General features: G+C 42.2%; 1 protein-coding gene across 4 annotated transcripts in view; it reads left to right on the top strand.

The window, feature by feature from the left end:
• Positions 1 to 501: 501 nt before the first annotated feature.
• LOC121097832 (BTG3 associated nuclear protein) overlaps positions 502 to 11,620 on the top strand; it is a 153,144-nt gene continuing 142,025 nt past the window's right edge. Inside the window, exons 1-2 of one of the 4 annotated variants that reach the window (XM_040615174.1) lie at positions 504 to 608; positions 7,321 to 7,372. The gene's annotated coding sequence lies outside the window, so the exon portion shown is untranslated. Of the gene's footprint in view, positions 609 to 7,320; positions 7,373 to 11,620 lie in introns of all 4 variants that reach the window. The other 3 variants (XR_005831098.1, XM_040615173.1, XM_040615175.1) reach the window with 3 other exon arrangements.

Genomic DNA, 11,620 nt, shown 5'->3' with positions numbered 1-11,620 from the left:
CGTTGGAGTTTGCAGTAGCTCCGAGACACCGTCGGGGAAGGCATGGCCGAGCTGTGCCCCGCAGGCCGCGATGGCAGGCGGCGGGGACAGGGCCACGCAAAACACTTGTCTGCGTTGCGTGAAACACCGGTGGGTCTGTCAGCGCCGTGGGGTGAACAGCGAGCCCCTGGCGTGGCGCCCGGGCCGGGAGGAGCGGGTTCTGCGGAGCCCCGAGGGCTGCGGCAGGGCTGGCTGTGCGCCTCGGCCGGGAGCGGGGGGCCGCGCCGGGTGGGCGCCGTGCGGGCGCGTGGGTGCGCGGCGGACTACAGTTCCCGGCGTGCACCGCGCCGGGCGCGGGTACTACAGGTCCCGGCCTGCTCGGCGGGGGCGGTGCCGAGGGGCGGCGCGCGGCCCTCTGGGAATTGTGGTCCCGGCCGGCGGCACGGCGGTGAAGGGCGGCGGGCAGGCCGCGTGCCCCGTGCGCCTGCGCGGGCTCTCGGGGCGGGCGGGGGCCGAGCGGGCGCGGCGCGGCGGCGCCTGCGTGCTGAGGAGAGGAAGATCTCTCGCGAGGAAGGACGCCATTATCGCAGCCGCTCGACAAACACCACGAGAATTCGGCACCGCACACGGTAACCGCGGCGCCCCGCGGCCGGACGGCTGGGGCTGAGCTCCCCGGGGGCCTGGCGCCGGGCGTGTAGCCCCGGCCCTCACAGCCTGCCCGCTCCTCGCAGCGCCGCCCGAGCACCCGGGCCGTGAGGCGGCGGCTCCGGGGAGGGGCGGAGGCGGGGGGGCTGCGGGCTCCCGCCCCCTCACCCGCACCGGGCCGGGGGGCGACCGGGGACTCGCCTCCTCCCGCCGCCGGACGCCGGCGCAGGGCCCTCCGCGGGGGGCTGGTCTTCACCGCTTGGCTCCCCGCCTGCCTCCCTCCGGGCCTGGGCAGGGCTGGGGCTCCCCGGTGCCGGCCCCCGCTGTTGCCCGCCGCGTGGGGGGGGGGGGGCGTGGGTCGCCACCGCGGGGGCGTATGGCGGCCGAGGCGGAGCGTCTGCCCCGTCCCTCCCCGGCAGTGTCCCCGAAGACCGTGCCCGCTCTCCCCCACGTCTCCCCCGCGCTGGTGCTTTCCCGTCCTGAAGGACGGGGCGGGCCGGCGCCCCCCCCCCCCCCCCCCCCCCCCCCCCCGCCCGGGCAGCACCCGCTGTGGGGCAGGGGTGTCGCTGGGCGCCCCCCGCCCGCCCCGCCTGCCTCTCCGCCGCTTGCAGGGAGCCGTAATGGAAAGGGGCTGCTGCCTTTCACGTGCCTGCTGGTGGGGGGAGGGGAAAAAAGAAAAAAAAAAAAAAAAGTGTCTCCCCAGGTGCTGTTTTGCTTGTGTGGTCATTTAGTCATGGTAAAGGTTGTTCACATCCCTACCGGGGCTGGGATTCTCTCATCTCTTCATATTAGTGATCTGTTTGCCAACACATTCGGTCTTTCCTTTTCCCCTATTTGCAATTCAAGGGCTGCTTCTTAAATTTATTTTATTTTTAAAACCTTGTCCAGTGGGAACGGTTGTGTACTTAACCAAATATAGTAATTTTATCCTGCTGTGGGACATACAGTTTATGTATCAGTTTATTTTTAGAGCTCTCAAGCGAAGATTGTTTTTTTTTTGTTAAGTAAACAGTTTTGGAGGGGTGTTAGCAACTGAGTGACTGCTTCAGTGGAAGCAGCTTTCAAATTGTTGTAAAATGATAATTTGGAACGTTTTTTGCTCCTTTTTTTTTCCTTTGGTGTGAGGTTACCTTAGGTGTAGTACCCTGCTGATGTCAGGCTTTCAAGATGCAAACAAAAAATTGGTAGAATTTTGAGTACTCAAGCAAGATCTTAAAAAACAAAGACCAAGGGGGGAAAAAAAAGCGCCTTTGTCTTAATAAGGTCATAGCAGTACCTCTTGAAACAATGGATTTTTTCTGTTAGAAAGCGTTAGTATGTGTTTAAAGTGAATGTCCATGGAAATTGACCAGACTAACTAGAATTTGATTCTGAAACTGACTGAGCCTTATTCTGTACACTAAATGACAACTTGGCGATAGTTCAGTTTTCAGGAATACCTGAAAAGATGTTATAAAGAAAGACTAGTTAATTTGTTGAAGGGAGTAAAAAGATTTGAGTTTGGATTTTGGGAAACATTTAGTTTCCTTCAGAAGATGAAAATAGTTCGTAACTTTTTTCCTTTTTGTAATTTATAATCAGTTTTACAATAGCAGTAACTGGCTTTAATGTCTTCATTATTCAGCCGTGTGTAAGTTGTGTGGTTACTGGACGACTTTTAAAATTTAAGGTGTTTTTAAAAGAGTAATTGATGACTAACATTCAGAGTAGTAATTGAATAATAACATTAACAGTAGTAACATAATGAGTGCTGATTATCCATGTTCACACCTGAAAGGGTTCCATCAGCACATATTCTGCTAAACACGTTTGAGAGAGTCTTGTTTCCTGTCTGTGCTGTTTTTAACACTGGCCAATGTACTTGTTCTGTACTGTTTGGGACTGATTAGGTGAAGAAAGGTGAACGGCAGGTCATAGCTCCAGGTGGTGAGAAGTGCTACTTCACAGGTGCAGGGATAGTAGTGCTGTGGGATTCAGACCCTCGTTAATTACAGTAATTGCTCACATCTGCAAGGACTTGAGGTTGTCCCTCCTCTTCATCTTGAGCTTTTCCTTAAACTTGTAAACCTTCGTTTGTGCAGCCTTTATTTTGTCAGAACTTGAATGTCTTCCTGTCTTTCCTTGAAGACTGCCTTGAACTGAAAATGCTGTGTTGGTCCTTAGAAAGTAAAGACTCTCAGCATCTTCATTTTGAAAGGAAGAGATGGGTATTTCTCTTTGTGCACGGAAGCTCTTGTCCCAGAGGTCTACAGAAAATTTTTATGTGAATTGAGCAGAACAGCAAGAGCTACTTGTAGGAGGAGACAATGCAAAGCTAATGACTAGAATTAGAACAACAAAATGTCTGTGTATGCTAAACTTTGCCAATAAAATTTTTTTCACGGATTGGATTTCCTTTAGTTTGAAACTTGGTATTTAGTTGTTAACTGCTGAAGTAATTTTGATTTGTTCATTACGTATTCATTAAAAGGCTACATCATAATCTTTTTTCCAAGTAAAAATAAAAAGAATAAAATGTCTTAAGTTATGTCAAACACTTGTTTCCTTGCAGTTTCAGGTTTTTAAAGCTACCGTTAAGCACTTATTTTTGCCTACCACTTGTTAGTTCGCATGTTGAGCCGTAAAGCAGAAGTGCACAAAAGGATTAACATCATAAAATCCTTTGCATTTGGGACTTCAAATAAAATAATTTGTAATGTCATCTGAACGAAATTATTTTGCTTCCTGTTTGTAAAATCTTGACTTAGACCACTTAAGGGAAAAATACATTAAGTTCAAATTTTCTTCTGAAAATTGGAGCATCTGTATTTTATGATGAAAAACCAATGCATCTCTCCTACCCGTGGAGTTGAATTCATAGGAAACTGTTAAACACCCCTTCCTTCCCTGCTCCTTAGGCACAAGTGTATCTGTTCAATGTATCAACTTACCCCTCTTTAACATCCTATGAATTATAGTCTTGCAAGTTTAAAGCTGTACTCTTTTTCTAGCGGAGGGAGGGGGAATGGCAAAACAGGTTTGGTCTGTGCTAATGAAAGTATTTCAGAATGTGAAGAACTAACTGCTCTACATTTTTCTACTGAAATGATGCTCTTCAGTTTATTTTCATAAGTATTTTTGGACAGAATCTTAAAATACTAGTGTTGTCCCTTTATTTTAAAACAGTGCTAAGGTCTTTTTCAGCAGCTTGAATGTTTCCTTTTTCTAGACAGCTACAGGAGATAAATCTAATAGAAGACTTTTGAGTAAGCAGATTACTTGTGTATTTTATGTCGGCCATCATGATAGCAGAAGCCTGTTGCCGACATGGGTGTCTGTCCTTGTCCCCACCCCCCTTGGAACTGGTAGCTCAAAGATTTTTCCAGTGTACATACTAAAAAAAACATAAAATGATAAAAAAAATTAAATTATATTGCTCCTTTTGTTAAAGATTTTGTTGTAGGTAAGCTGAACGCATAAGAAAAAAGCATTTTGCACAAATTTCCCTGGAATTTGAGCCAGGTGGCTGTCATAGTGCATACTGGTCCTAGGGTGTTTGTTGTGTTCAGACTGAACAACTTCCCGAGGCAAAGCGTCCAAGTGATACAGCAAAGCCTCTTTCCTGCAAAGAGGCAATTAAACTGGAATGTTACAGTATTAGAAAGTCTTAATTCCTTCTGCCGTTGGAAAACATGTGTGCTAAGCAAGGATGTCTTACACACTGAAGGAGGTCAGGTTCACATACTGCCTCTGCGGTTATTTTCTGTAGAAAAGCTAGTTTTAACATGGTGAAGGAATATGATGGTCAGAGGAAAACAGATTTTGGCATAGGGTCTGTGCTGTGCTGCACAGATGTGACAAATGATGTATTATGGGAGAGCACCCCATGACGTGCACACAGTGTCTTGGAGCAGCTTGGGACGTAGAGCAGTTGGGCCAGATGGAAGTGGCTTCGCAGCAGTGCTGTTTTCTTGCAAACCAGCATGGAGCAAGATCTTCTCCTCGGCAGTGTCTGGCGGTTGGAATTTCGCTGATGGGGATTTTCATCACGCAGTTCCAGTCCCAGCATAGTTTGTTGTTGGTAGTGTGTTGTAGTCATGATGTTGGAGCTGCGCTTGTATTTCTTGGGGTGTGCGTGGCCCAAGAGCACAGCTCCAAGGTGCAGGGCTTAGTTACTGTGGCTTTCATTTTTACCTAGACAGTGACAGCTAATTTCTGCAGTGCTTCCCCCAATGTATGTGCAGTGCTCTGCACGAACTGAAGTTTCTAAATGATCTTTTACTTGGCTTTAAGTAGGGAACTTTCTGATTCTTTATGATTGGAAAGTATGGATGATGCTAAACTTGGAGAGATCTGTGTCAGAGCCAGTTTTTAGTTTCATCAACTATGTATGTACTTGTATCTGCCTCCTGCTTTGATTTCAGTTTGAAATGTATTCTGAAAATGGTGTTATCTTTAACTCTTTAGAGCAAATAATAGTCTCCAACCTAAATCTGATGTTTATGAAAGTGAATAGCTAGATATTTTTTATTAAAAAGTCTATTTCTATCTACCATAACTTAAATAATTTTTTTTTTTCACGTTTAATGCTTTTTCCTCTGAAAGTGTGGTTGTGTTATGCTTTTTCCACGTTTTGGATAATTGTAATAAAATTTCTAATAAAACAATTATCATACACCTTTATAGCAACATATTTAAAAGTAATAGTTTTCTGTTTAAACTGAACTGCAGTGTTTGGTTTGTAAAGTGAAGTAATATTTGCTTTGGCAGAGTTAGTAATACAGTGTTCAGGAGTTCAGTAGTTCAATCCTTCAGACAGAAGTTTACCCAGGTTGGGTTTTTTTCTATATAGTATGGTTGCTAGCTTATTCTTCACTCTGCCTTTCTTCTAGGTCTGTTTATAAGCCTGGAATAAATGTTGTTGGAGGTTAGAAGGTTTGAAGAATTATGTGCTTTTCCGATAATGTAACTGTTGGCACGTGGTCATTGGTGCCAAAATTGGTACTAAGCCTTCCTGTGGGGTCAGCAAGTGTCATGGCATATTGGTGTGCCTTTTCCCACTGAGGCAGAGCCCAGCCCCACCGAAGCTGCATGATTATGAGGGCTTCCAAAAGAGGGAATCTTCATGGAAAATTTAATCTACTCTAAAATTTGTTCTTTGGTAAACATTTCTTCTTAAATAATTGCACTGAGTTAATGGCCATGCCATTTCAGAGGTCATTTAAAGTACCATCTGTGATAACTATACATTATGCTGTTTTCTTGAATAAATATAATTACTTTTTTTATGAGGGGAAAAAAATTATAATACTGAAATGATTGGACAACTTAATGAAAAACTGGGCTTTCAGAGGTATAAATTGAAAACTGCTAATTTCCTTTAAATTTTTTTTATTTCCCATCTTTTGATCTTGACTGTATATTTCCAGTCTTGCAAAAGGGAAATCAACTTAATATAAGATCACATAGATTTTCACAAATATCAAATGGTTGCACGGTAAAATAGAATTAAAGGGTTAAGCAGGAAAGAAACTGATGGGATAGCTGCTTAATATTGAAATAGTTAATGAAGCTGCATTAGAGATGCTTGCAAATGCTTTTATCAGGTATAAATTGTTATGTAGGTGGTCAATATTCAGAAGCTGTCATTTGTTCAGCGAGTTTTAGCAAGTGGTTTAATATTAAAATTTTTTTCACCTCCTTCGCTCTCCTGGTAGCATCTGACAGTTTTTTAGAACTCTTATTTTTAGTGCAACCCTTTCGTTATGCTATTTATTTCCCACTTTCCAAAAAGGGTTCAAATATTGAATAAATAGCTGATATCTAGATCTGTTATTCTTCTTGTACATATATTCCTTAAAAAAAATCCTTTTGAGTTGAACCGGTGGTTGTACAGAAAGTATCTCAAAGACTTTCTAACCAACACGCGGTATTGTTACCTAGAAAGCAGCTACAAATGCATCGTGTACAGTCTTAAAAAACTTTTTGGGTTTTTGGTGTCTACTTCATATGGGAAATTAGAATTAAAATTTTTCAAAATTACATCTCTCTGTACCATTGTGATTTCAAAATGTTTTTAGTACACTTTTTCCTCCCTAAAAATGAAGTAATAGAACTGCAATTTGATAAAAATTGCATTCTTCAAAGTCTCTCATTTGCAAGTTGAGGGTGAAAGGTCTGGTGATAAACCTTGTTCCATTCTACACATCTTTGCTGGGAGAAAATGTGTTCCCTTGATCCTTCATGAAGTGACTGATGTTTCGTGAGCGTAATGCAGATCCCTCTGCTGCAAAGGAGGCTCATCTGAAAAAGACTACGTTCCGATGTCTGTAAAAGATGTTTGTACTGCTTGTACCCTTCCTCCATGTGTTTGATTCCTGGGACTGGAAGAAGACCTCACACGTTTTCTCAGTCAGCTGCTCAGCTACCTCTGCAGACCTTTTGAATAGCAGCAGCGGAGCTCATTTGCAGCATTACTTTGTCTTCAGCTTGTGAAAATCAGTGTGGTGCAAGAACTTTGGGTGATACCTGCTCTGAGTTGGTACTAAGTTGATTTCATAGCCGGTGATACTTCGGCTACCTGTGTTTTCTGGAATGTTGGCTTTCCAAAGAAAGTTCCCGTTTTCCCCCCATCACCTTGGATCTTAAATCACTTCTCAGGGAAGGTTCTGTGGGATGTTTAAAAATCACTGTTGTTTCCTGTCTGTTTCCCTGCAGGAGGAATAATACCAGCTCTTGAAATAACACCTTTTATTCAGGAACCAGGCAGGTACTGCACCTTGGTTTTTCTTCTGGGGAGGAAGGGTTTTTTTTCCTTTTCTTTGCCAAATGGCAAAACTGAATGCTGAGCAGTGTGCACGGTGTTTGCGCCAGTAGCACACATTGTACTAGACCTGTCATTGCTGAAGTCTGTAGATTACCATGGCTTGTTTGGATTACTGAAGCAGCCTAACATTGTAACGTCCTTGGAGTTTTGTAGTGGAGAATAGGAAACAAAGCACTGAGAATTCAAATATTTAAGCTTGATTGCTTTATAGTCCACTTACATTACAGTATTAAATTTCAAGCAAAGTTTTTCTCTTGCTCATACACTCAGCGTTCTGGTAAGAGCTTTCTGCTTGTGGACAACATGACTATGAATCGGGGTGTAGCTGTAGTTCTGTTCCATTATTTTTCTTATTTGTTTGTTTCAACTAGAAATAGCATGAGTGTAGTTTTTGCTTTTGATTTTACATTTTAAGCAGGAATGTCAGTTTGCTAGGTAGATATGAAAGTACACCAGAGTAGGAAATTCACAGGACCAAACTTACTCTCAGGATAGTTGTTCCTGGTGTAGAAAGGCCCAAGGGTACAACCACCTCTGTGTAAAGCCATGGGCACGGTGGATTAGGTGTGACGTTTTAAGGTCTGCTTTGAATCTGATATTGTGGAGCTGCCTTTGTTAATTGCAGTATGCTTTGCAAGCATTCAAGTCATGCTGATACTCTCACCAAAAAGACGTCCTTTCCCAACATCAGCAGGATGTTTTGGAGTTTATTGAGGCACAAAAGGAAAATAGTTTTAGCACTGTGATAGTTTTTGTAAATGCCTTAGATCTGCCTCAGATAATTCTGATTGTGTTGGGCAGTGGTTTGAAATCCTTGAAGTCGACATGAAATACCACAAAAATAGATTGAGATTAAAAAAAAAAAAAAAAAAGTAGTAAATTCTAACTTCAAATGAAGGTACAGTTACCCAAAGTTCAGAGGACATCTAGACTACCTATCTAAAAAAAAATAATTCTAGTCAGGGGTAGAAGTTCCTTGAGGCTGGGAGACACTTTTATGTAAAATAATGTGAAGCTAATTCTGGAAGTTTGTTCTTTGAATTTAAGGACTTGCAGGGGTTTTTTTTGAGCTGTTACCAATAAAGATTCTCCATCTAGTGGATGAAAACAATAAAACAACATGACTACATCTGGTTCTGCATACTGCATTTGCTGTCTGGGCAGTGCTTGTTTTGTGTTTGCTGGTTTTCAGCCATACAAACTGTGCCTAGCATTAATGAATGTGTCCTGAATAATTATACCTGTCCTGAATAATTATACCATGAAATATACCAGAAAACCGACCTCTGCTTTAAGGCACTAAATCTGCGAACACTTATATATACCCAGTTCATATGGGTAGTTTCATTAAGTTCAATGGGATTATATGTCTGTAAAATTAAATTCAGACTTTTCTGCAGGTGTAAGCACCTGAAAGTGTACTTGTAATAGGTGTTAACACATCCTTCCTAGCTTGCTTGGGAGTTGTTGCATCAAGGATGTGGCAGTGTGGGTGTTGGCACATGGCAGCAGAAAGTGTTTATACAGGGTTCACAGAGCGAGTTTGTGCTTGAGTTGGTGCGTGTGGCCACACGCTCAGCGCTGTCATTCTGTGTGCCAGAACGTGTGAAGCTGGTGTGAGCACACTGGAAAGCAGGACAGTGGTATTTCTGTTTCAGTTTGTTGTACGTTGTGTTAGGATTGTGGCCAATGGCACTGTATTAGAAAAGTTAGAAAAAGACACCCAGGCAAAATAATGGTTTGTATCAGGTGGAATGAAGAAAAAAAGAAAAGGGGGGAGGAAATACTTTTAGAAGCAAAACAATAATAATAACAATGTGAGCTTTCATAGCGGTATTTGAGAATTTCTGCCTCCCTGCAAGATCTTGTACTCCAAAGAAATTCCAAGTTCGTTTATTCTTGGACCAGCTGTTACCTTTTTTCTGTTGCTGTCTGTATTTTAAGAACTTGTACTGGAGTCCATCAGCATAGCATCTCTGTGAGTGATATTTATTTTATGTATCTATCTCCAGAACGTTATGGCTGATGTCTGCTCCCACAGATAAAGAATGTTTCTGTCATGTTTTGGGAGGATAGACTTTTTTTTTCTGATCTTTGGCTGAACCAAAGATTGCCTGTGTATTACTACACTAATTTCTAAAATTGTTAAACTGAAATGCATATGTAGTTTTACTATGACGTTTATTTAAAACACAATGTTTTTACTTGCCTTTTAAGGTGGATTGAGAGTAAGGATGACAGCTAAACAGATGCTAAGAAAGATTAGAATATTCTCCTTTTGTTTTTAGTACTATTAAAGTGTAAATTCTGATCTCTTCCTCCCCTCAGTTCCTCCCCTTGAAAATGGTTTTCAACTTCATATACTGATAGACTGCAGCTCCAGAGAGTTAGAGCATAAGGGAGGCTGGTAGCTCTTGTATTTACAGTGCATTTAAGCCTACATGCTATTAAATTGTTGCTTTTGGTTATGTTACTCCTCACTTGTTACACTGTGTTAACATTTGCACAGATGTGGTTGGTTGGGGAATTATTAATTAGCGTAGGAAGGCTCTGCTCCAGCTGCCAACTGAAGTGACTTTATCTTAGAGAGAAAGTCAGACTTTGGGATTACAAAAATGTTGCAAGTCACAGAGCAAGACTAAAAGGGCATTGTCAGGTTCTGAACCTTGTAATACCCATTAATAACTTCATGTATTGAATTACATGAGCGTTTCCCAGTTTGTTCCATGGGACCACGCAGAGATCTTTCCTGGGAAGACACAGCAGACTTGTTGATGCAGATCCGTTGCCAGGTCAGCCAGGGCTGTAACCTGAGTGTGCAGGTTATTCTTTTAAGATTATGCTGTGAAAAATTTTGTTTTGTACTTGGAGTGCCTTTTTGCTGGTTTTGTGTAATTTGCTTCCCGAGTGGATTTAACTGAGCTGCACAAAGGCATTTTTGGTGTGGATTATTCTTTGCACAGAGACTGAAAGCCCAGTGCTCCTTCTGAGCTCGTTCCCTGAAGGGACAGGCACTCTGGGGAGTTGAACTGACTTAACTAAAGCGGTAAAGTTAATGAGTGTTACACCCTCTGTGGATCTTTGCTTTCGGAGGGTGCGTGGTCTATGTACTGTAATCCCTTTACAGCATAAGGTCATTTTACTTCTGCACAAAGTTGTCCTCATAGAGGATTAATGCCCTTGCATGCATCAAATACATTCTTATCATTAGGCTTGCCCTTGCAGCCCAGCTGGTTTGCTGTTTTGGAAGACTTTTTTAAAGTGTTGGCAAATTGTAGCTCTTTGCAAGACAAGGACCTTTGTTTGTCCCAGTCATGGTAGGTATTAGGCTCAGAAAAATGGGCTGATTGGCTAACAGTGGTTGTATAGAGGAGAAAATATATTTGTAACAGAAATTACATATTTGAAAATTGGCCTTAATTGATTTAAAGGAAGAACGAAGAGGAAAAACATTTCATAGACTCATAGAATGGTTTGGGTTGGAAGAGACCTTAAAGATTTGGGGCTTTTGGGTTGGGCAAAGTAAAATGGCATTCTTCAGCTTTTTCACACAATTGGGACTAAATTTTTGTCATAGTGCAAGCTGAAGTTTACGAGATGGTTTTTTCCTTCATCAGTGTATAGCACTGAGAAATAGTGATTAGCTGCCTGAGTAAGAGAAGTTCACTTAAACACCCTAAGTAGACTAGAGCTCTGGAAAAATTTTTTTTAAAAATATATTGTTTACCCTTCCTAATTAGTATGAGAGAGAAGAATTTTTGTGCATGTTTTTATATGTTAACAAGGCATTGGATGTTTTTGATTATACACTTTGGAATGATGCCCTGTGACTTTGTGAAGCCATCAGATATTTCAGTAAATAGGTTTGTTTACAAGGGACTGCTCAGAAGAATTATTCTGAATTAATGTTTTAAAATAGATTAATTAATTGCATTAAACATGTGTGTGGAAAAGCTAATCTAGAGTTCAGGTGAATTTAATTTAGTTGCTTACAAATACTAATTTCCTAAATTAAACAAAGGCTACTTTGATTCTGTGGTAAGTGTATCAATTCTGAGTAAGAGTATTGGCAGAGACATTTAGTGCACTTTATCTAATCTGCTTTAAATTTATACATTTAGCTGTCTCTGATCACTTTTTCTGAGCGTTCCAGTACCAGAGCCACCTCCTTGCAAGTGGCTATAGGGATGC

This window comes from Falco naumanni, chromosome 15 (assembly GCF_017639655.2).
Source record: "Falco naumanni isolate bFalNau1 chromosome 15, bFalNau1.pat, whole genome shotgun sequence".
In the NCBI taxonomy this organism is placed as follows: Eukaryota; Metazoa; Chordata; class Aves; order Falconiformes; family Falconidae; genus Falco; species Falco naumanni.
This window is presented reverse-complemented; position numbering and strand designations above follow the sequence as displayed.